Genomic DNA, 12,898 nt, shown 5'->3' on the forward strand with positions numbered 1-12,898 from the left:
GGAAGAGTGCACTTGAGGGCAAAGAGGAAAACATACAGGGAAGAGTATGTGAGGGCAGAGAGAAAAATGCAGAGGGAAAAGCACGTGAGGGCAGAGAGAAAAATACAGAGGGAAGAGTCCATGTGAGGGAGGAGAGAAAAATAGAGAGGGGAGAGCTCATGTGAGAGCAAAGCGAAAAATACAGAGGGTAGGGCGCATGTTAGACCGGAGATAAAAACATAGAGGGAAGAGAGCATGTGAGAGCAGAGAGAAAAATATAGAGAGAAGAACACATGCGAGGGTAGAGAAAAAAATACAGAGCGAAGAGCACATGTGAGAGCATAGAGAAAAAATGCAGAGGGAAGAGTACATGTGAGGGAAGAGAGACAAATACAGAGGGAATAGCATGTGTGAGGAAAGAGAGAAAAATGGAGAGGGAAAAGCATATGTGAGGGCAGAGTGAAAATACAGAGGGAATAGCACATGTGAGACCAGAGAGAAAAACATAGAGGGAAGAGCATATGTGAGGACAAAGAAAACAAGTACAGGCTATGCCAAGCGGGATCAAACATCAAAGCGGCGAAAGTGAAAGTAATCGAGCAGAGCATCAAAGGGCTGGGTGAGAAGGGAGGGGGGAATGCAAGGAGCAGAGGAGCAGCTGTGCACGTGCACTCCATCGTGCACTCAAGCCCTAGGCCAGCAAAACCATGTGGGTAGCACTTTTGAAAGCCCACTTACAAAATGTCTCAAAGAGAGTCTCAGCAAGACCTAAAAATCACCATCCAGCCAGTCAGCCCACTTCGCAGTGAGCCGCCCTGCAGTCCCTCTACTAAAAACGTACGACGTCACCGTCATCGTGCTCGAGAGTTAAAAATTTGCAAACATTCCTGACAAGAATTTTCAATTCTATTAAGGACAAGGAGGCGAGGATTATGCTTTCTCATTTCTTTATTAGAAATGCCCAGCAGCCTATAAGAAGAACCGTTGTGAAACGAAAAACTACAGTACCCATGAGCACCAGGGTACCACGTGACTAACCATAGAGTCTCACATATAAAAGATAATGTAGGAGAAAGTACGTCCTCTTTCTTTGGTGAGGAACAGTTCACAGGAAACAGGAAGTCCAATGAAAAAACGATGAATGCCAGGTAAAAGAGTCCATCAGCAACAGCCGGTGATCACCCTGACGATAGAAACACAGCAATTGCCGAACACATGAGGCAGCAGACCATCCAAGCGGAGTAAGCAGGAGGAACAGAAAGGCCACTATTTTGGGTCAGAACCTGAAAAGAAAGTACAGCCGTAATATTCATCCCATAAAGAGAGTGAAGTCAACAAAAAAAGGGGGGGGGGGTAAAAAAGAGAGAAAACCAATGCATCAGCATAAATCAAATGCAAATAGAACATTGAAAACATGAGAACAAATCATGACTTTGGGTGGGATAATCCTCGCCTCCTTGTCCTTAATAGAATTGAAAATTCTTGTCACGAATGTTTGCAAATTTTTAATTCTATGTCAGGACAGGAGGCTCCGATTATGCTTGTTCAAAGCTGATCCACCACTACAGATGCAATATGTTCAATAGGTTTGTAATAAAAAGTTTTGAACACAGAGTCAGAAGACCAATCTGCGGTTTTCATGATGTCCAATAATGAAACACCCATCGAGAACGCTTTAGAGGCCATAGCCCCACGAGCCGAATGAGCACCAAAAATGGAAACATCAATTCCAGCCTCAGACAAGAGCCATCTAACCCAGCGAGCTAAAGTAGCAGGAGTAACAGGACGAAAAGGTTTCTGCAAGGCAATACGTAGTTGACCCTGTGTATCAGAACGTAAAGGGGCAGTACATACCTCATAATCCTTGACACATTGAACAACGGTTGGGATGATGAGGAAAGGAAGGATAGGTAACCGAAGAGGTAGCCGTTTTGGTGCGTTTAGAAATAGGAAAAGTGACACCCTCGGGTGTAAAACTGCGACCTGCCAAGTCTAACGCACGCACATCAGAAACTCGTTTGCAAGAAACAAGACATAACAGCATAGTCAGTTTGGCAGAGAGTTGCTTGCGGGAAAGCAATGAATTAGAAGGCCAAGCCTCCAAAAATTTCAAAACAATGGAGACATCCCAAAGCGAGACATATTTAGGACACGGAGGATTCGACAAACAAATGCCCTTAAGCAATTTGGAAATTAAGGGATGTTCACCCGCAGGTTTACCATTGATAGGAACATGAGCCGCGGAGATGGCGGAGCGGAAGTTGTTGACCGTGCGATAAGCCAAACCAGAGGAAGCGAGAAAGGCTAGAAAATTAATAATCATAGCCACATCCGCTGAAGCGGGATTAACTTCCCACTGAACACACCAGTCACACCATCGTTTCCATGAGGCTCTATATCATTTGTGAGTACTGGGAGACCAGGCGTCACTGATGAATTTGGAAGCGTCGCATGAAAGGCCTGGGAGCGACCAACGATCCCCGAAATTCGCCACGCCAACAGAAGGAGATTGCCGGATAGAACAAGGGGATGCGGATTGCCGAGGGGATCCAACAACAGATTCCACTTCTGGGGAAGAAGGAACGGGACCGCACAGCACATCTCCAGAAGAACCGGGAACCACGCTTGAGCTCTCCACAGCGGAGCAATGAGAATTAACTCTGTTTGAAAGCGTTTCGAGTAGGCCAGAACCCTGGGAATCATCATGAACAGAGGAAAGGCGTAACACAGAGTGGACGGCCAAGTCTGAAGGAACGCATCCGTGGCTAGGGCTTTCAGATCCGGCCTCCAGCTGAAAAACAGAGGGAGCTGAGTGTTTAGGCGAGAAGCGAACAGATCTAGGTGACATTGACCCCAAGTCCGATGGAGAATGCGAAAAATGCGCGGATGAAGGCGCCAATCGCTGAAGTCGCGAAGATGGCGAGAGTTCCAGTCCGCAATCTGATTGTGACAGCCGGGAAGATATTCGGCAATAACTGTGATCTTCTGTTGAAGACAGAAGTGACAAAAATCCTTGGCGATCTCCGCCAAAATCTTGGATCGTGTTCCCCCTAACTTGTTGACATACCGGACCGCTGAAACATTGTCCATGCGGAGAAGAATACAACAATTGGACTGAAGAGGAGAAAAACACCGGATCGCAAAGGAACCCGCTAGGAGTTCCAGGCAGTTTATGTGAAGAGACAGTTCCTGGGGGGACCATCGACCCCCTGTCGAGATGGGACCGCACCGGGCTCCCCAACCCCATAGACTGGCATCGGATTCTATCACCAGATCCGGAGAGGAGCCGAACAGGGCTCGTCCATTTCAGGCCTCCATGTGGTCTAACCACCATTGCATCTCGCTCTTCGCATCCTCGGAAAGAGGAATCAGATCGGAATAGCGAAGACCTTTTTGGAGATGACGAATCTTCCACCTTTGAAGTGCCCTGTAGTGCAGAGGGCCCGGGAATATCGCCTGAATGGAGGACGCCAATAGACCGACAACACGAGCTAACGATCTCAACGACACAGTCTGTCTGGAAAGAACCGACCTCAATTCCCTCTTGATGTAACGAATCTTTTGGTTTGGTAATAGAAGTTGACAGGAAAGGGAATTCACCTGGAAACCCAGAAACTCTGTCACCTGTGTAGGGTTCAAGAGAGATTTCTGAGGAATGACTACAAAACCCAGAGATTGTAAAAGGTCGATAGACCACTCCAGGTGCGTTAAGACTGTGAGGGGACTGTCCGCCATGAGAAGAATGTCGTCGAGATATATTATTAAGCGGACACCCCGAGCACGCAGACATTCCACTACGGGCCTCAGAAGTTTCGTGAAGCACCAAGGTGCTGACGAGAGCCCGAATGGAAGAACCGTGTATTCGTACCAAATCCCCTGCCAACTGAATTGAAGAAAGTGGCGATGAGGCTCGAAAATGGGAATCGAAAGATACGCATCCTTGAGGTCGAGCCGAACCATCCAGTCCCCTTCGCGAAGAAGATCGCGCAATAGATGGATCCCCTCCATTTTGAAGTGTCTGTAAACGACACTTCCGTTGAAATCTTTCAAATTGAGGACCAGACGATTGCCACCCCCTTTTTTCTGAACCAGGAAAATAGTGCTGATGAACCCCTGTGGGTGGGGAATAGTTGGAATAATTGCCCCTTTTTTGAGAAGGGATTCGATCTCCGCCGAGATAAATCCTTGGTCCTGAAGAGAAAAATTTAGGGGATTTGGAGGGAGGGATTGATGTTGGGACTGATAAAATTCTATTTTGAAACCCTGAACAGTTTGCAGAACCCAAGCATCGTTGGAGATTTGACGCCAGTTCTGGAGAAAAAATCGTATTCTGCCCCCCAGAACCACCTCGGAAAAAGGAATCAAACTCACCTGAGGTGTTAGAGTCGTGGTAGGCACCTTGGTTTCCACCGGAACGGCCTTTCCGAAATTGACCTCTCCCTTTGCGGGAAGGATAGAAGTTTGAGCGGGAGTTGTATCCTGACTCCTGACCACTGCCTCTCTGGGACTGATAACCCCTCTGGGAGGGATTATGAGAGCCACGGCCGAACGAGCGTCCCCTATGTCGTCCGGCCCTGGCAAAAACCGGACGAAGTGCACGCTTGATGGAAGCTTGAGCCTTATCCAGACCACTGAAGGTCGCAACAAACTTTGTTAGTTCCTTAAGAAAAGGCTGGCCGAATAAAAGACCCTGAGCCACTGGACCAGATTCGGAAGTAGAGAGTTCCGCCAACTTTGGATCGATTTTCAGAAGAATAGAGCGACGGCGCTCGCTCGAAATCGCACAATTTGCATTGCCTAACTGGCAAATAGCCCTCCGAGCCCATTCTATGAGGTCATCCGGATCCACAAGGGAAGAAGATTCCTTGGCTTGAAATCCAAGATCAAGAATCTTGGTGAGTGGGCCCAATAAATCCAGCATTTTATCCTGACAGGAGCGCCAGGATCTGTCCAGACCCTTCTTCGGATCCTTCGCGAATTTTTTAAGGTACGAAAGCATTGTGGGATCAATCTCAGGAGTGTCTGCCAGGTGATCAGCGAGATCCGGGCGAGGGCACTCGGAACGGAGGCGAGCCCTAACATCCTTCAAAAAGGGCTGTCGAATGTGCGCCTGAACATAGTCCGCCACCGCAGGAGAAGGTAGCCAGGAAGGTGAATGGGGGTGATAAAGTTCAGGAGGTTCAAAGGTAAGGACCTGAGGATGAGTAGGAGCATCGACGTAATGCTCCTTACGAGACTTCTTGCGTGGTGGCGGAACATCCTGGTCCGAGGAAGAGGAAGGAGGACCTTCAGTGTCAGTCAGACAGCTAGCAGAGGCAGAAGCGCCCACCGATGGCAAGGAGGAAGCCTTTTCTGAGGCTAAAGATTTAGCCAGTCTTTTAAAATCCGACCTATGCGGATTAGCTAGAGACTTAGAAGAACGTGAAGAAGGCAACCAACCCTGTTGTTTGGCGTAGTTTGTCAAATGACGTTTCAGAGGATTGATAGCGTGGACCAGGGCTTTATTAACGGAGTGTTGAACCCCTTGGTCCAGAGCCTCCACCAAATCCTGCTCTAGGAAACTAGAGCCATCATCCTCAAAGGAGTAATCATCATCATCAAAATAATCTTCCATTTTTGTGTCACAGTATTGTGAAATTAATGCCCACAAAATGATACTCCAATGTCAATATATATATAGGCCAAAGGCACAATTCAGGGGGAGTGAAGAACCCCACAGCAAGCCAGAGGGAAAGGTAGAAAAACCTGACCAAAGATATAAATAAATAAATTGTGGAGGGAGGGCTTGCTGAAAATCACTCTAGGCAGTGCCTATGCGCTATTATACAGCCCAAAGCCTTGAATAAGCAAAGGGCGTCGACGGGGCTGAAGAAAATCTGAGGCTGTGGGCAGCGGTGTATTGAAACATCCGATTCAGTCAAATATCCGTGTGGAAACACGAAAGTAAACAAACAAAATGGCCGCCGCGCATGCGCGGTAACGGCCGCCTCGAGATCAATGCAGAAGAGGAGGTCGCGTGCTAGAGCGAGTTCCTCAGCCTCAGAACTGCCACTCCACCGTAAAAATGTACACAGACGCTCCGACGAGCGTCTGGACCTCGGGAGGTGCGACCACGCTCCCAGAATGTGCACCGCGCGATGAAAACACCGAGCGGAGACCTAAAGCAGCGTTTGACAGCGCGCAACAAAGTAGCAATGCAAGTTAGCAACCAAGCAATCAAAGGACAAGCAAGCGCGTCAAAGCGGTATCGCAACAAAGTGTCAATGCAACAAAGTAGCTAGAGAAGTAAATAAAAGTCACTTAACTGGCTGCGGAGCACGTACTTTCTCCTACATTATCTTTTATATGTGAGACTCTATGGTTAGTCACGTGGTACCCTGGTGCTCATGGGTACTGTAGTTTTTCGTTTCACAATGGTTCTTCTGATTGGCTGCTGGACATTTCTAATAAAGAAATGAGAAAGCATAATCGGAGCCTCCTGTCCTGACATAGAATTTCAATGCCACGCAAAGTGCAATGATTACATCCCAGCTGACCGTGCTCCCTCTAGGGACCACCAAGTGAACTACACTTGATCGGAGCCAAAAGGCTGTTAAATCCTCCTAAATAGAAGCTCTAAAAATTCAAGAAATTATTCTCACCGCCACACATCGTGCGAGTGATCATACATCCCTGGTTCATCACATTACTCATACATCAACAGCACCAGAGTACTGAAGAGCGTATCCCAAAAATATAATTCACCTAATAATATTAGTACGAGGCTGCAACTTGTCACGATCAACAATGGTGAGTGCGGCATATAATCGGAGTATACAGGATTCATTAAAATGAGTGAGACACGCAATGAGGGTTTGTATGCAGATATTACGCACAGGATTTTGGGAAGGCGGTAGGGTGACCAACCGTCCGTAAATTTCACGGACTGCCCGGTGTTTGGGCCCCTTGTCCGAGAGCATTTCTTTCACGGACGCCTTTTGTCCGTAATTTGGGGACGGCAGCAAGCTGTGCTGTCCCAAAGGTGCCCATCGGAGCCGGCTCGCACCTCTCTGAGGCTGCAGCAGCCCCTCCCGCCCTCGCTCAGTCCTTCTAGGGGCCACTGTCATCCTGACGTGGCTGACTATCACCTAAAGAATGGCAATGGGGCGGAGGGGAGGGAGGCACCAGGGTCAGACAAGTGTTTCATGGCCCGTCCTAACTTTGACCTGTGACTCGCAGATCAGCACAGAGCAGAATAGTGTGTGTGTGTGGGTGTGTGTGTGTTTAAATCAAAAAGAAGCACAAGGCAAATGTGGTGAGTAAGCAAAGGAAGAATAGACTGCAAATATTGAAAGAAAGCTGGAAAGATAGAGAAAGATTTAGATTTATTAACAATGGAAGGAAGGACACGAGGATAATCAAATGAAAAAAAAGAAACACAACATAAATGTTAATGTGGAATATGGAAATATGAAAAGAAAATGAAATATGAATTTAAAGAGAGAATGAGAAACAAAATGAAAGGATACACAGACAGAAAGATGGAAAGAAAAATAAATGGAGGATGTAAAGAAGAAAGTAGAGAACAAACGTGGATAGAGAGAAGGACATAAGGAAAGAAAGAAAAAGAAAAGACCGAAAGAATAAAAGACAAACGTCAATATAGGTCAATGCAGTTTTTGACCAAGTTTCTTTCCTGCTGTAAAAAGCATCATTTTGCATTGTTTTTGCAAATTTCCATCAGGGAAACAATTTTCAGACTTCAAAAGGAAAGACCAGGATAGCTCACTTTGGGGCATATTAGCTACAAAAGGCGATAATGATCGCCAGCGAAAGGGAGCGTGATTTTTGTTATCGCTTCAATTCCTGGAGACTTTTCGCATTCTTATCGAGGTATTATGAACACGTCGATAAGATGCGATGGTGTCTGGGAAAGGAAGCGATAACTGCCGCTAACACGCGATAGGCAAACTTCCGATAGCATGGGAGCAGCGCGTTAGCGGTTTGTTAGCGGCAATACATCATAACATGCCTGCATATGCCTCATATTATGCCATAATATTCCTGAAAACTCCCTGTATGACATGATCAATGGCCCAATGAGCACGGCACTCTGCAGCATGAAAAATGAACTGAAATTGTATAACTTCAGTAATGCAGTCGGTGACTCAGTGAATGCCAATAACAATGTTATGTGACATGCCAGATACACAGCAATGTCTCCCAATGGGCTTGCGAATATGTGTTATAGAATTCCAATAGAAGCCCAGGTTAGATGTCCTGCACATCTAACCTGGGCTTCTATTGGAATTCTATAACGCATATTATCAAGCCAATTATCCCCATTTTAGCGGCAGTTTCCTGCCGCTAAAACGGCGATAATTTTATCGCCAGTCTTGCTAATATGCCCCTTAATTCTCTCCTCTGGTGTAGAAACGAAACCGGCGTCTCCTCATTTTATCCTTTTGTGCCAGAAACACTTTGGGCCATATTATCAAGGAACGGCGATAACATTATCGCCGCTTTATCGGAAGGAAACTGCTGCTAAAGCGGCGATAATGGACTTGATAATATGCCCTTGTGAATTCCCATAGAGGCCCAGGTTCACACCAGAACATGGGCTTCTATGGGAATTCACAAGGGCATATCATCAAGCCCATTATCGCCGGTTTAGCGGTAGATTCCTGCCGCTAAAGAGGCGATAATGTTATCGCCGTTCCTTGATAATATGGCCCTTGATAAGTGCAAGGGGGCTTATTTATGAGCCCTTGCGTCACTTTTGCGCTGCCGGTGCGTCACTTTTTGTGACGCACAAGCAGCGTAAAAGATGCACCATGTTGCGTCAGATTTACAAAGTGACGCATCTAGGCAGATGCGTCACTTTGTAGACCCCTGCGCCACATTATACCTGCGCCAGGTATAATGGGGCAGATTTATGTTTCCTGGCGCATCCCTGCAAATCAGCAAGGATGCGCCAGGAATGATGCGTCACGCAAGTTTACCCTTGCGCCACACATGATGCGCCGCATTTACAATGCGGCGCATCATGGCGCAGGAATAAACAGATGCGTGACGCATCCGATGGCGTAAGGTTGGCGCAGTGCTTCAGTTGCGTCGCAAGCGCGACGCAACTCCAGCACTGTTCCAACCTACCCTATCCCTAACATGGTGCGTCAAGCCTTACGCCTGCTTCAAGCAGGCGCAGGGTTTCGGCGCATCAGCGTTGGGAAAGTGACTCAGTCAAATCTTATAGATTTGACTGAGTCACTTTTCAGGGGCGTTCCTGCGACGGAACGCCCCCCCCCTCTGTCGACACGCCCACGTGAAACCTGACGCAGGTTTTACGTGGCGCAGGGCTTTACATCGTGACGCATCTCCATAGATGCGTCACGATGTAAATATGGCGCAACGTGGCGCAGGGTTTACACTGCCGCTGCGTCACAAAAGTGACGCAACGGCGGCGTAAAACTGGCGCATCTCCGATATAGATCTGCCCCAATGTATGCAGGGTGGGCGTTCCAACGTAAGTAAACTTCATAGAGGTGACGCAGTGAAATCTACGAGATTTCACGGCGCCACTTCTAGGACGCAAATGCGTCAATATCTTACGCCTGCCTCACAGCAGGCATAAGACTGACGCAGGCCCTTTCACATGGGGCTTGCCACATGTGAAAGGGCACATTGCTGGAGTTGCGTCACTTTTATGACACCCCCCAGCAATGCGTCACTTTTGCGCCAGAAATACTGAAGCATCTGTCACTCCTTACGACATGATGCGTCATATTGTAAATATGACGCATCCATCATGTCGCAAGGAGGGTACAATGAAAAGTGACGCATCGCTGCTGTCACGCAGTGATGTGTCACTTTTCATAAATGAGGCCCAAGGTTTCTTGGATTTCCTTACTTCTACAGAAGCCTCTCCTCATTTTATCCTTCTGTGCTAGAAAGCCCCTCGCAGCCTCTCCTCATTTTATCCTTCTGTGCTAGAAAGCGCCGTGCAGCCTCTCCTCATTTTATCCTTCTGTGCTAGAAAGCACCTTGCAGCCTCTCCTCATTTTATCCTTCTGTGCTAGAAAGCACCTCGCAGCCTCTCCTCATTTTATCCTTCTGTGCTAGAAAGCGCCTCGCAGCCTCTCCTCATTTTATCCTTCTGTGCTAGAAAGCACCTTGCAGCCTCTCCTCATTTTATCCTTCTTTGCTAGAAAGCACCTTGCAGCCTCTCCTCATTTTATCCTTCTGTGCTAGAAAGCACCTCGCAGCCTCTCCTCATTTTATCCTTCTGTGCTAGAAAGCACCTCGCAGCCCCTCCTCATTTTATCCTTCTGTGCTAGAAAGCGCCTCGCAGCCTCTCCTCATTTTATCCTTCTGTGCTAGAAAGCGCCTCGCAGCCTCTCCTCATTTTATCCTTCTGTGCTAGAAAGCACCTTGCAGCCTCTCCTCATTTTATCCTTCTGTGCTAGAAAGCGCCTCGCAGCCTCTCCTCATTTTATCCTTCTGTGCTAGAAAGCACCTCGCAGCCTCTCCTCATTTTATCCTTCTGTGCTAGAAAGCACCTCGCAGCCTCTCCTCATTTTATCCTTCTGTGCTAAAAAGCACCTCGCAGCCTCTCCTCATTTTATCCTTCTGTGCTAGAAAGCACCTCGCAGCCTCTCCTCATTTTATCCTTCTGTGCTAGAAAGCACCTCGCAGCCTCTCCTCATTTTATCCTTCTGTGCTAGAAAGCACCTCGCAGCCTCTCCTCATTTTATCCTTCTGTGCTAGAAAGCGCCGTGCGGTCTCTCCTCGTGTTATCCTGCTGTGCTAGAAAGCGCCACGCAACCTGTCCTCATTTCATAGCGCCCTCAGCAGGCGGGGGATAAAGCTTGACTGTAAGTGTATGATTGGACTCCTCACCCGGTGACCGTGTGAAGGGAGTCGATCTCGTGTCACACGGTGGGCGTGAGTGTGCAGGTAACGGGTCCTCTGTCGGTTTCTTTAAAGCGCTTCCACCGCTGGGGATCAAACAACTGCAGCGCCCCAAGACTGAGCGTCACCGCCTTCCCACAATCCTTTCCGAAATATCTGCATACAAACCCTCCTTGCATTTGTGCTTCACCCCTAAAACTATGAATAAACTATTTTAATAAATCCTGCGTTCGCAGATTGTCTTGTACGTTTTTGTATCATACTCTCTATTGTTAATCGTCACAAGTTGCAGACTCACACTAATATTACTAGGCGATCGTAGTTTTAATTTTACGCAACTAATCCTGCAACAGTTTCTTACAATGTAAACCGTGTATACGGGTGTGACGTTTCACTTGCACTTTGTGTGGCAGTGAAACTCATATCTTGAATTTTTGACAGACGTTTCCTGGAGGAAACTTCTACATAGTAACGTAACGAGAGATGTTTACTACCTGTAGTAGTTCGGGGATACAGATTACAAAGTCAATGATGATTTATAATGTTATGATATTGTTTATTTCACTGAAAATCAGCTGTGACCAGGACACACAATCCGCTTCTTTGTCCCTGCACATCTGTCGCCTCTTAAATCGAACGCACTTTCCTGTTGTGAGGAGAATGAAGACGACTGGAGAAAGAGAGGAGCCGCGTTGATCGATAGAGCAGGCTTTGTAGAGCAGAAGGATGAAATGAGGAGAAGGTGCACTGGGCTTTGTAGAGCAGACGGATGAAATGAGGAGACGGATTACTTTCTTCACGAGAGGGGCGAGGACTCTAGAAGGAACAAAGCATCCTCCACTTATCTCATCTGCTTTACAGAGCAAAGCCCTCCTCCCCCTCCCCCCTACCCCCTCCCCCCTCCCCCCTCCCCCCTCCTGAAGAAATGAACCCAACGTCTCCTCATTTCATCCTTCTCCCCATTTCACCCCTCCGATCTCTGGGGAAATGCGCGGCTTCTCTTCTTGAATTTTCTTCTTTCTCCCCGAAGCAGGAGCGTGTTTGTGATCTAGAAGATATGAGGGGAGTAGAGTCAAAGGGGCTGGGACTGTCTGAGCCTGCGTGCACATATTAATAGCCTATGACGAGAGTAAAACAAGCATTGGCATAGCCAATAGGTCTCGCTTTTGGGACCTTATAAGTATTTAGTTATGCAGCACAATATCCTTGGTGCAACCACATCAACTGTTGCATGGCTAAACACTTATAAGTTCCCAAAGGCGAGACCTATTGGCTATGCCAATGCTTGTTTTTCTTTCTGCCAGAAAGGAGAAGCATCTTATGCTTAAGCACTGCATCCAGGAAGACGGATGAGGACGTGATTCGTTTTACTCAATGTAATTGGTGGACAGTCTGAAACTTACACCCTACTGGCCAAGCCACACCCTGGGTGAGCGTAAGAGACTGTAGAAAATGACGATTTAGGTAAGTGGGAGGGCGGCAGAAGCCACAGATCGCCTCTGCCTGGCCTAGTATTGGCTCGAGGTTTCAACAGGACTTTAGGGTCAGCCAGAGCTGCTTCCACACCTCCGTGATATTTACAAGCTGGCGATAATAAATTATCGCCGCTTTTTCGGCCGAAAAGCGGCGATAATTTTATCGCCTAATTAGCAAGGCCACGCTAACGCGTGAAACCTTGCTTTAGCGTGGGGATTCCTAACGCCCAGCTTTGCATCTCTAATGAGATGCAAAGTGGGCGTTCCTGACCTGACATGTCAGGAGAAATGTCGCTAAGCGACATTTCTCCTATCATCAAGCCCCACGCTATGAAGCATAGCATCAGGAAAAGTAGCGATAACCCCTGTTATCGCTACTTTCCTCACGCCTGCTTCAGGACTGACTTAGACATGATATCCTATGGAAGGTGGATATCATGGCTAAGTTTGGGAGTCCCTGTCAACAAGCTAACACCACATTTCATGAGATTATCGCTGGGTTTCAAGCGATAATCTCACGTTAGGCAGTTAGCGCTAGGATTTGTATCGCTTTTGAG

The sequence above is a fragment of the Triturus cristatus genome, chromosome 2_2, assembly GCF_964204655.1.
Source record: "Triturus cristatus chromosome 2_2, aTriCri1.1, whole genome shotgun sequence".
In the NCBI taxonomy this organism is placed as follows: domain Eukaryota; kingdom Metazoa; phylum Chordata; class Amphibia; order Caudata; family Salamandridae; genus Triturus; species Triturus cristatus.